The sequence below is a fragment of the Orcinus orca genome, chromosome 7 (genome assembly GCF_937001465.1).
Source record: "Orcinus orca chromosome 7, mOrcOrc1.1, whole genome shotgun sequence".
Classification (NCBI taxonomy): Eukaryota; Metazoa; Chordata; class Mammalia; order Artiodactyla; family Delphinidae; genus Orcinus; species Orcinus orca.
The window spans coordinates 112,880,003-112,893,442 of record NC_064565.1 but is presented as its reverse complement, the minus strand read 5'-3'; the positions used below and the strand labels follow the sequence as shown (position 1 = coordinate 112,893,442).

At 35.4% G+C, this 13,440-nt stretch overlaps 1 protein-coding gene across 11 annotated transcripts in view; it reads right to left on the bottom strand.

Moving 5' to 3' along the window:
* DIS3L2 (DIS3 like 3'-5' exoribonuclease 2) overlaps nucleotides 1-13,440 on the bottom strand; it is a 378,320-nt gene that overhangs the window by 359,268 nt on the left and 5,612 nt on the right. The gene's annotated exons all lie outside the window — the stretch shown is intronic.

The following is a 13,440-nucleotide window of genomic DNA, read 5'->3' as shown; positions in this document are numbered from 1 at the left end:
TAAGATATATTTCTCAAGGAAACAACACCTCTTATGTAGTATTCAGACCAAGAATAATATACATAACTTGAATCTAATCATAAGGAAACATCAGACAAACTAAATGAGGAACATCCTGTTAAAAACAAAACTGTCTTCTTCAAAAAATACCAATGTCATATAGACAAAAAAGGCTAAAGAGCTGTTCTAGATTAAAGGAGATAGAAGAAACATGACAACTAAATACCATGTGGGATCCTACACCAGATCTTGTCCTAGAGGGGGAAAGATGCTAAAAGACATTACTGGATCAACTGACAACTTGTAATAGATGGCAGATATGATCAAAGTTGTATAAATGTCAAATTAACTAAGTTGATAACTTTTCTTTAGGTGTGTAAAAATATCCTTATTCTTGAAAAATACTCACTGAAGAATTTAGGGGTAATAATGTATGCAATTTACTCTCAAGAAGCTCAAGAAAACCGTTATTTTATATTTGTGTGTGTGTAGAGGATGAGAGGGAGGGAGGGTGAGTGATCACAAAAAATAAAGGAAATGGGACAAAATGTTAGCAACGGGTGAATCTAAGCAAACGGTATATGCACTCTTGGGCATTTATCCCAGAGAAATGAAAACCTACATTCACACAAAAACTTCCACATGAATGTTTATAGCAACTTTATTCGTAATAGCCGAAAACAACCCAGGTGTCCTTCAACAGATGAATGGTTAACCAAGCTATGGTACTTCCATGCCATGGTACTACTCAGCAGTAAAAAGGAACAAACTATTGATACATGCATCAACCTGGAGAAATCACACGGGAACTATGTTGAGTGAAAAAAGTCAGTCTCAAAGGTATGTACTACATACCTCATTCCATATATAAAGCATTCCTGAAATGACAAATTAGACAGAAAGAGTTTAGAGGTTGCCAGCGGTTAGGGAGGCAGAGAGTGAGGGAGATGGCTATGGCCGTGAAAGTGTAGCACGAGAGGTCCTTGTGAAGGAAATATTCTGTATCTTGACTGTGGTGGTCAATCTACAGATGTAACAGAATGAAATACACATACATACACAGAGTACAAGTAAAACTGGTAAAATCGGAGTAAGATGGGTAAATTGTATTGATATCAATTTCCTAGTTGTGATATTATACTATAGCTCTCCAAGAGGAAACCAGATGAAGTGTACACAGGATCTCTCTGTATTATTCCTTACAACTGCATGTGATTCTACCAAGTAAAGTTTAAAAAGGAAAAAAGTTAAAAGATAGCCACAGAAAATAACTTATGGATAATGACAAAGCACTAGAGGCACTCCCAGAACAGGAAAAGGCTGCCAGCTATAACAGTTAAATTATTTACCATTCATTCAATATTGTTCTAAAGAAGCTAGTTGTTGCTATATAACAAAAAAGGTAATATAAATATTAGAAAAGAGACAAAATGATCAATTATAAATGAAATTACTGTCTACCTAGAAAATCCAATACAATCAAGTGATAAAGCATTACAATATGACTTCAGTAGTGTCCAAATACAACGCAGATGGTTGTATCTGGAACCAACTTACGATGGTTCAACTTAGGATTTTTCAACTTTACGATGGTGTGAAAACGATATACATTCAGTAGAAACTGTACTTCAATTTTTGAATTTTGATCTTTTGTCAGGCTAGCAATATGTGGTAGATACTGTCTTGTGATGCTGAATAGTGGCAGTGAGCCACAGTTCCCAGTCAGCCACACCCTTACAAGCGTGAACAACTGATACACTTACAACCATTCTAGACCCAGACAACCCTTCTGTTCTTCACTTTCAGTACAGTATTCAATAAATTACATGAGCTATTCAACATTTTACCATAGAACAGACCTTGTGTTAGATGATTTTGCCCCACTGCGGGGTAATGTAAGTGTTCTGAACACATTTAAGGTAGGCTATGCTATGATGTTCAGTAGGTTAGGTGTATTAAACACGTTTTCAACTTGGCTGAAGAGTTTACTGGGAAGTCGCCCCATCAAGGAAGATCTGTATATAAAGTTAATAGCCTTTTTATTATATTCCACTAATAATCAGTTAGAAAACTTTGTATAAAAAAGAATTTTGTTTTTAAATTCTTTACATAAGTCATTTGCAATTATTTTTTAATATTTAAAAAATTTTTCCCAGGAATATAGTGACTATATGTCTCTAATAAGTTTCTCCAAAACAACATATTCTCCAGTTCCCCCCCATTAAATACCATATTTAATCTTCTCTGATTTGCTGTTTCTCAGTACCTAGTCTACCTTTCACTTTAGAAGCCAAACTTGATTCAAAAATATTTTCCAATCCCCCAAGACCTTAAATACTTTGAACAAGCCTAAGCCAGCTGTAAAGGATGAGGATCTAAGGTTTCTTCCAGCTCTGAATCTCCATCTTGTCAGGAGCTAGAATCCCTTTAATCAGCTCTAGGAGACTAAATGGGCATTCTTCTGCAGACCTCAGGAGCATCTCTCATCTTCATGAGGTTTCTCTTGGAACATGAATTCCAAGTTCGCAGTCAGTGAAGCTCATTCTAGAGCAAAACCACATTTACTCCATTCATTCTAGTCAAGGCCTCTCACATTAGCCCCCATTTCAAACTAGAGCTGCTTCTAAACCACTATCAGCCCAATCCATTTCCTCCATGTGGATCTGCTGTGCAGTGCATCCTACATAAAAGCCAAGACAGTTTCTCACTCCTTATGCAGAAATACTTCTGCTAAGTTCCAGGTCTCCCAGGATAACAAGAAATATCCTCAGTTAAGAAGCAAAGATACAAAAAAATAAATTATTTTCATAGTTCTTGAAGAGCACGGAACCTATTATACCAGAGTAGGAAAGAATGGCATACACTTTTAAGAAAAGGAAGAATTTCTTTTACCTATATTTTTAATATAAATTAAACTCTCTTGTTATCATTCCAGGGACAGCAGGGGATGAAATTCTCAAGTGAAATATGGCACTGGCCTACACCATCTTAAAAATGCCAACAGTCTAGCAATGAGCCATCTCTTTAACGGTCTTTGCCTCTCAAAGTATAACAAATGAAACCTCTATTTAGACACACCACATTCATAACAATTTTCTTTAGAAAGTAGGATTACTAAGGATTCTCACTTTAAGGCATATATTTTAGTAACGCTTGATTTTTTGTTTCTTACAAGAGTATAAATTACATTTCTCAAACAACATTATATATACATATATATGTACACATATATTTTAACTCTATTCACTAGTAATAAAAAGCATCTATTTAGACTTATCAATTAAAAATAATTATGCTTTTTCATAAATCAAGTTGGTTCAATAGTTTAAGAGGTTTTCAATATTTACAGATAATATAATTGTCTGTCTAGAAAATCTCAAAGGTTATACTCACAAATTATTAAGAGTAATGATTTCATCAAGAATGTCAGAAAGGGCAGATTCAACATCAACAAAGAAATTATCGATAACATTCCTATATGCCCACAATAATTAATTTGAAAACATGAGAGGAAAAATATCAATTCTTAGCAATAACCAAAATCACAAAATGTCTGGGAACAAAATTAATAACACTGATATAAGACCTAATTTAAATTCAAACATCATTATTTTTAAAATTATAAAAGACCTAAACAAATAAACAAACACTGCTCTTGACAAGAAAGACTCAATATTACAAAGCTATTGGCTGCAAATTAGTCAAAAAATTCAATGTAACCACAATTAAATTCCAATCACAACTTTTTTATAGAAACTAAGAAGCTCATCTTAAAAATCAAATAGAAAAAAATGGGCAAAGGCTGTGAACAGACAATTTTCCAAAGAAGATATATTAATGGCCAAGAAGTTCATGAAAAAGATGCCCAACGTCATTAGCCATCAAGGAAATGCAAATCAAAACCATGAAGGGACTTCCCTGGTGGTCCAGTGGTTAAGACTCCACGCTCCCACCACAGGGGGCCCGGGTTACACCCCTGGTCAGGGAACTAGATCCCGTATGCCACAACTAAAAGATCCCACACGCAGCAAAGAAGTCCTGTGTGCCGTGACTAAGACTGTGCGCAACCAAATAAATATTTTAAAAAAAGAAAACACACACAATGAGGTTCCATTTACACTCAAAAGGATGTCTACACCAAAACAAAACCCAGAAAATAACAAGTATCGGCAAGGATGTAGAGAAACTGGAACCCTCATATGTAGCTGATAGAAATGTAAAATGGTTCAACCACTGTGGAAAAGAGCCTGGCAATTCCTCAAAAAGTTAAACATAGAATTACCACATGACCCAGCAATTCCCCTTCTGGGTATATACCCAGAAGAGTTGAAAATAGTTACTCAAATAAATAAATGTACACACATGTTCAAAGCAGCACTATTCACAACAGCCAAAAGGTGGAAACAACTCAAATGCCCATCAACAGATTAATGGATAAACAAATTGCGGCATATACATATAATAGAATATTATTCAGCCACAAAAAGAAGTAATACATGCTACAATATGGATGAACCTCAAAAACATTATGCTAAGTGAAAGAAGCCAGACAGACACAAGGTCATGTACGATTCCATGTACTATATATGTAATATCCAGAGTAGGTTAAATCCATAGGAACAGAACACAGATTGGTGACTCCCAGAAAACAGGGAAAGGGAAGAATAGGAAGCAACTACTTAATGGGTACAGGGTTTTCTTTTGGGGTGATGAAAATGTTTTGGAACTAGACAGAGGTGATGGTTGTACAATACTGTGAATGCATGAAATGCCACTGTATCCCTTTAAAATGGTTAATTTTATGTTATGTGAATTTCACACCAATAAAAAATAATTTCAAAAATCAAATGGAAGAAAAAAATGTACACAATGGATGAAAAATATTTGCAAAGGAAGAGTAACAAGAAAAGATTTACTCTCTCAGATTTGAAGACATACTATGAAGCAATGGTAATTAAAACAGTATGATATTATTATAGTTGAAATAGGCAAAAACATCATAGAAGAAAACTGAGTCTAAAAATGGACCCTTAGGAAATTCTAAAAAAGGTATTTCAAATTAGTGGGAGAAAGACCACTCAAATGATAATAGGACAACTGGCTATCTGCTTAGAGAAAAGCAAAGTTAGATCCTTAATACTATACATAAAAAATAGACTACAGTTGGCTTAAAGTGCTAAATGTTGGAAGTAAAATTATAAACATATTAAAAGAAAATATAGGAGAAAACTGCTCAAAATCTAGGGGTAAAAAAAGGCTTCTTAGTTAAGACATAAAACACAGAAACCATAAAGAGACTCAAATTTTAAAAATTAAAAGCTTCTGTAAACCAAAAGAAACCATAAAGACAAAGCACCAGACTAGAAGAAAATATCTGCAACATTTAAGACTTCTAAGATTTATATACAGAATATGTAAAGAGCTACAAATCAATATGAAAGAAGCAACCCAACTAAAACAAAACAAAACAAACAATAATAACAACAACAAAAAAAAAACAGGCAAAAGATAAGAACAGTCACAAAAAGAAATATTCAAATGTAACTGGTCTGTGTTTGGCCCAGGCATGGGTATTCTTAAATCTCCTCAGGTGATTCTTCTCTGCAGTCAGGGTAAAGAACCACCAAGCCACCTAGTTGGAGAATGGGGCGTGTCCAGGCTGCCCAAGGTGAAGTATAAGGGGAAAGGCAGGAAAAATAAACCACCACCTTAAAGGGCTCCTGCCCACTCACAAAGGAAGGCCCTGAGAGTACATTAAATGCCTAAAGGAGAATGGTTTATTTTTATCCAGTCAGAGAGCATTACCATTTTTATTTCTACAAGGTAGAAACATATGAATCACATTCTTTATAAAACTAACGAGGAAAATTGTTAAATAAATTTACACTAAGTGAAAGCAGCCCAGGATTAAATACTTGCAAAAATATGACCAAAGCAGACACATATAATGTTATAGAGAGAAGCAAATCACTGAAAAATATCTGCATTGTGATTTCGTTTTATAAATTTCAAAAACATGCAAAATTAAACAACAGTTTAAGGATACAAACTATATGGTTCAAGTACAAAGAAAATACAAAATTCAGGTTACCTCTGAAATGGGAAAGAAGAGGTGGGATAAGGAACAGGAACATAGAGATCTTCAATTTTTTTCTTAAACCAGTGGTTAGGTACATGGGTATTCACTGTCCTAGTGTTCTGTATACCTTACACATATTTTACATACATTACTTTGTAACTTCTCAGTATTTAATAAAAAACTACCATTTAAAAACAAACAAGACCATACAAAAATGCATGTAAATACATATATAGTCTTTTAATTCTAGATTCAGTATTTGCCACTGAAAATCTGCTTGGTTCTATAGTGTCCTAACTAGTCACCTGCTAGGAGTTAGCAAATGCTTGATTTTCATCTTTTCTTCTGAAGTTGCATTAACAAGGAATTTCATGGGGGTAGGGAGGGTTTACAGCAAAAGGCATGTGCTCTTTGATTAAACCCACTGAGAACCACGAGCCATCACTTCAGGGAGCTCCAGCAAAGAGGGCACTTCTCGAACTAAAGAGTAAAAAGGTTTGCAGAAGATAATTAAAAGCATTACAAGAGGAATGATGTGATTTGAACAATAAGATATTTTTCCATTAATTATTTTTTACCCAACTGAAATTCAATGAAACCCTGGATGAATCCTCAGCTCTCAATTCCTCTGAGATACAAAGATCAGAGTGAGTCCAGTTGAGCACTTGAAGTGTCAGGGCCAATTCTGCATGTGGTGGGCAGCTGTGAGTTCAAGGACAGTGCCACATGTACTCCTCCCTACCAGCCAGAAGTAAAAAAGTTCCAGAGAAACAGGCCTGGGCTCTGCCCACAACACTATCATCTGAGCATTCCTTTCATTAGAACAATACAAGATTACACAATGACCCTTAAGTTGAAGCAGGATTCTGGATGCCTGAGAAAGTGGGATACTCTTAGGGTATGGTAAGCTGACTGCTGAGACAATCAATAAATGAATTAGCATAAAGTATGCTGACTTCTTTGGAAGGAATTTTATGAACACAAGATTTAAGACTTCTTATACAATAAACAATGCAATCACAAGTACTAATAAAGAAGAACTAAGGGTGCTATAGTAAGAAAAGCTATAAATGAATTATGTGCAAGACTGTACTAAGGAATGTAGGGAAATTTTAAAAGACTCCATCTCTGCGTCAGAGGCATGCAGCAGTTGAAAAGATAAGATATATTAAAAAACTTGTGATAAAGCCAGACATCAAAAACACTCCACAATTCAGTCTAATCTAACCTCCCTAGTCGTCTGCTTTCCATAGTCACACCCAATTCAGCTAAACACATGCCTCACTCTTCCAAATTTCACATACTGCAATACACTCTTCTCTCCGCAAATGCTTCGCCCTCCTTAGAGTATCATGCAAAATCTCACTTGTCCTTCAAGGCTCATCCCTAATGCTTCCTGCATCCTTGGAAGTCTTTTATAACCTACACACTCCCTTGTGATCTTTCATAATCCTTCTCTATTATGGTGCCATCCCTACTCTTACTTCTGTTTTAGTTAAACACTTGTCTTATCTCTCCTACTGAAGCAGGAGTAATGGAAAGAGTAGACATTGTGAAAAACCTAGATTTTAATCTGAACATTAACTGTCTGATATTGAGCAAACCAAACTACCTAGCTTTTTTAAGCCTATATCCAAATATACAAAATAGGGAAATTATTATGTATCTTGCATTACTTCATTAATAAATAGAGGGTATGTGGGTACTGTGTGTGTGACAGAAAGAGAGGGGCAGAGACAAAGAGAAAGAAAGAGAGAATGTAGAAATATATAGGAATAATGAAAAAGTACAGGGAAGTAGTAGTTATTAGAATTGTATGTTTAAAAAGTTAGAGGAAAAACTGAACAGGTTAAGAAACAGTGAAGATATAAAAAGGATCCAAATCAAACTTCTAGAAATAAAAATGATGATGCCTGAGATGAAAACTACACTGGATGGGATTAACAGCAGATTAGACACTGTTGAGGAAAAAATTAGTAAACTTGAAGATAAAGCAATAGGAATTATCCAAAATGAAAAACAGGAAAAAAAGACAGAAAAAAATGAACAGAGGGCATCAGTGAGCTGTGGGACTTTAAGCAACCTAATATATGTATAACTGAAATCAGCAGGGCAGAGGAAGGGGACTGAGAAAAGTAAAGAAAGAAAAAATATTTGAAGAAGTAACAGCTGAAAATTTTCCAAATTTGATGAAAACTATAAAACTACAGTTTAAGAAGTTCAGTGTTTCACAAGAAACATAAAGCTATACCAAGGCAAATCATAATCAATTTGGTTAAAACCAGTCTAAAGGGAAATGTTAAAAGCAGCAGAGAAAAAAAAAAGACACATTAAGTACAAGAAACAGAAATAAAGAGGTCAGATTTCTTGTCAGAAACAAGCAAGGTAGAAGACAGTGAATCAAAATCCTTATAACACTGATTAAAAATAAAAAATGTTAATCTAGAATTCTTTATGCAGCAAATATATCTTTCAAACACAAAGGCAAAATACAAACTTTTTCAGACATGTGAAAACTGAAATAATCATCACTAGCAAACCTGCATGGCCAGAAACACTAAAGTCCTCAAAGCAGAAAGAATATGATAAAAAAGATGCAAACCTGGATCTACACAAAAGAATGAAGAGCTCTAGAAAAAGTAACTTACGGGTAAATATAAAGATTTTATTCTTAAAATTTAAGTCTCTTTAAAAGACAATTGATTACTTATAAATAATAATAACAGTGTATACTGGAATTGATCATATATGTGGAAGTAAAAAAATGATGAGCACAAAGGCCAGGAGGGAAAATTAAAAGATACTGCTAAAAGGTTTTCAAAAACAAATTAAAAAACAAAACAAAACAAAACAAAAAAAGGACTTCCCTGGTGGCACAGTGGTTAAGAATCTGCCTGCCAATGCAGGGGACACGAGTTCAATCCCTGGTCTGGGAAGATCCCACATGCCACAGAGCAACTAAGCTCATGCACCACAACTACTGAGCCTGCGCTCCACAGCCTGTGCACCACAACTATGGAAGCCTGCGCGCCCTAGAGCCTGTGCTCAGCAACAAGAGAAGCCACAGCAATGAGAAGCCCGCACACAGCAACAAAGAGTAGCCCCCGCTCACCGCAACTAGGGAAAGCCCACATGCAGCAACGTAGACCCAACGCAGACACACACACACACACACAGTTTTTATATGTGAAGTGGTATGATATCCTTGAAAGTAGACTGTGATAAGTTTAACGTGTATATATAAACCCTAAAGTAACCACTAAATAAATAGTTATCATTAATAAGCCAACAAGGGAGATGGACAATTTTAGAAAAAACAAAATTAATCCGAAAGAAGTGAAACAAAGAATAGATGGGACAAAAAAGAAAAACAACAAGATGAAAGATCAAACTTAACCATATCAATAATCACATTAAATGTAAATGGTCTAAGTACACCAATTAAAAGACTGTCAGGGGGGATTCCCTGGTGGTCCAGTGGTTAGGACTCCACGCTTCCACTGCAGGGGGCACGGGTTTGATCCCTGGTCGGGGAACTAAGATCCCACAAGCCATGCAGTATGGCCAAAAAGAAAAAGATTGTCAGACTAGTTAAAAAGCAACACTCAACAATATGCTGCCTACAGAAACACTTCAAATATAAGACACAAATAAGTTAAAAGTAAACGTATGGAAAAGATATACCATGCTAACACTAACAAAAGGAAAGCCGGAATGGCTTCACTAATATCAGTCAATGTAGGTTTCAGAGCACGGAACATTACTGTGGCTAAAGATCATTTCATAACATTAAAGGGGTTAATTCATCAAGAGCAAATAACAATTCTAAATGTGTATGTACTTAATACATTTAAGGAAGAAATACCAACTCTATACAAACTATTCCGGAAAATTAAAGGAAAGGAAATACTTCTCAATTCATTGAAGGTTGCCAGCACTACTCTGATACCAAAAACAAAAACAAAGATATTACAAGAAAAATCATCCCAAACCAGTATCTGTCATAATCACAGATGGAAAATTTTTAATAAATTTCAAGAAATAAATTCCAATAAAGACACAGACCTACTAGAGAATGGACTTGAGGATATGGGGAGGGGGAAGGGTAAACTGTGACAAAGCGAGAGAGAGGCATGGACACATATACACTACCAAACGTAAGGTAGATAGCTAGTGGGAAGCAGCTGCATGGCACAGGGAGATCAGCTCGGTGCTTTGTGACCGCCTGGAGGGGTGGGATAGGGAGAGTGGGAGGGAGGGAGACGCAAGCGGGAAGAGATATGGGAACATATGTGTATGTATAACTGATTCACTTTGTTATAAAGCAGAAACTAGCACACCATTGTAAAGCAATTATACTCCAATAAAGATGTAAAAAAAAAAGAGAGAACACTTAAAAAAATAAAAAAATTTAAAAAAAAGAAAGAAATTCCAATGACATATAAAAATAATAACACATCAGGACCAAGTAGGGTTTATCTAGAGAATGCAAGGTTAGTTCTAATATTTGAAAGTCAATGTAATTGACTATATTGAACCATTTCCAGTAGACTCGGAAAAAGCATTTGACTAAATCCAACATTTGTTTCTGATTAAAAAAAAAAAAAAAAACAAGCTCTCAGCAAACTAGGAATAGAAGGAAACTTCTTCACTGACAAAGAAAATATACCAAAAGCCTACAGCTATCATCACACCTAATGGTGAAAGACTAAATGCTTTCTTCCTAAGATCAGGAATAAGACAAATATGTCTACTTCCACCACTTCTATTTAACATTGTACTGGGAACTGAAGCCAGTACAATAAGAAAAAATAAAAAGTTAAAGATTAAAAAGTAAGAAGTAGGGACTTCCCTGGTGGTGCAGGGGTTAAGAATCCGCCTGCCAATGCAGGGGACACGGGTTCGATCCCTGGACTGGGAAGATCCCACATGCCGCAGAGCAACTAAGCCCATGCACCACATCTTCTGAGCCTGTGCTCTAGAGCCCTCTAGCCACAACTACTGAGCCCATGTGCCACAACTACTGAAGTCCACATGCCTAGAGCCCACGCTCCGCAACAAGAGAAGCCACAGAACAAAGAGGAGCCCCCGCTCACCGCAACTAGAGAAAGCCTGCACACAGCAATGAAGACCCAACACAGCCAAAAATAAATAAATATATTAAAAAAATGGAAGAAGTAAAATTGTATTCACAGATGACATAATCGTTATGTAGCAAATCCAATGAAATCTATTTAAAAAGCTGCTAGAAGAAATAAGCATAGCCAGGTTAACAAAGAGCCAATGTACAAAAATCAATCATATTTCTATATACTAGCAACAAAGATATAAAATTTTAAAAACCATCATTTCAATAGCATCAAAAATATAAAATACATAGGGCTAACTGTGACAAAAGATGTACAAGATATGTGCAGTGAACACTACAAAATATTGCTGAGAGAAAGAAAAGAAAACCTAAATAAATATTCATGGGTTGGAAGATGTTAAGATGGCATTCTCCCCAAATCATCTATAGGTTCAATAAAATTTGAATCAAATTCTCAAGCGGACTTTTTTGAAAAGCTGACAAGCTGATTCTAAAATTAACACAGAAATGAAAAGGACCTCAAAGAGCCAAAGTCTGGAAAAAGAACATCAAAGTTGAAGGATTTACACTATGTGACTTCAAGTCTTTTTATAAAACTATAGGAATCAAATCAGTGTAGTACTGGCATCAATATCTACAAATAGATCAATGAAACAGAGAGTCCAGAAATAGAACCAAAAATATGTATAGATTTTCAACCTAGGTATAACCTAGGCACAAGGGAATTAAGTGAAGGAATACAGTCTTTTCAACAAATGGTTCTAAAAAAACTGGATTCCGTTTATTTTTTTTTGAATTCCATATATTTAAAAAATGAACTTTGATCCATACCTTGCACTATATATAAAAATTTACTCAAAGTGGATCATAGATTTACAAGTAAAACTTCCAGAACACAGGAGAATATCACTGTGATATTAACTTAGGCAAAGATTTTTTAGATAAAGCAAGAAAAGCACAATCCATAAAAGAAAAAATTGTAAGTTGGACATCATCAAAATTAAGAACTGCTCTTCAAAAGTCATCATTAAGAGAATAAAAAGAGAAATAGGAGGCTAGGAGAAAATATTTGCAAATCCTATGCCTGAAAAAGGATATACATCCAGAATATACAAAGAACTTCTAAAATTCAGTGATAAGGAAACACACCCAATGAAAAATGGACAAAACATCTGAACAGACATTTCACCAAAGAAGTTATATGGATAGCAAACAAGTTCATGAAAAGATGAAGAGCATCACTTCCTTAGGGAAATACAATTTAAAATCAGGGGACTTCCCTGGCGGTCCAGTGGTTAAGACTCCACGCTTCTACTGCAGGGGGTGCAGGCTCGCTAAAATCCCTCATGCCTCATGGTGCAGCCAAAAAAAATAAAATAAATGTTAAAAATAAAATAAAATCCTAATGAGGTACCAATATACATCTATAAGAAAGTCTAAAGTTAAAAAGACTGACCATACCAAGTGTTGGCAAGGATGAGGAGGAACTGGACCTCTTATACTTTGCTGGTGGGAATGCAAAATAGTACACCCACTTTCCAAAACTTTGACAGTTGCTTTAAAAGTTAAGCATATACCTACCATATGATCTAGCCATTCTACTTCTAGGTATTTAACCAAGAGAAATAACAGTATACATCCACACAAAGGCTCGTACACAAATTTTCATAGCAACTTCATTTGTTACCAACTAAAAATTAGAAACAACCAATACACCCATCAACAGGTGAATGTATTAATAAACTTCGGTACGTCCATTCAAAGGAATATTACTCAGCATTAAAGAGGAATCAACTACTGATACATTAAAAAAAAGGATAAATATCAAAATAATTATGCTGAGTAAAAGAAGCATAACTATATACTATATGATTCCAGTTATATAAAATTATAGGAAATTCTACGAGATAAAATTAATATATAATTACAGAAAGATCAGTGGTTGTCTGGCATGGGGGTCAAGGAGCCAGGGATGTAATGAAAGCTTTGAGGGTGATAGATATGTTCACTATCTTGTTTGTGATAATAGTCTCTTGAGTATATACATATATCAAAACTTAATAAATTGTATACTTTTAATACATACAATTTATAGTAAGTTGACAACACCTCAATTATCCAGCTTTTAAAAAATATGGTCTTGGGGCTTCCCTGGTGGCAAAGTGGTTGAGAGTCCACCTGCCGATGCAGGGGACACGGGTTCGTGCCCCGGTCCGGGAAGATCCCACATGCCGCAGAGTGGCTGGGCCCGTGAGCCATGGCCGCTGAGCCT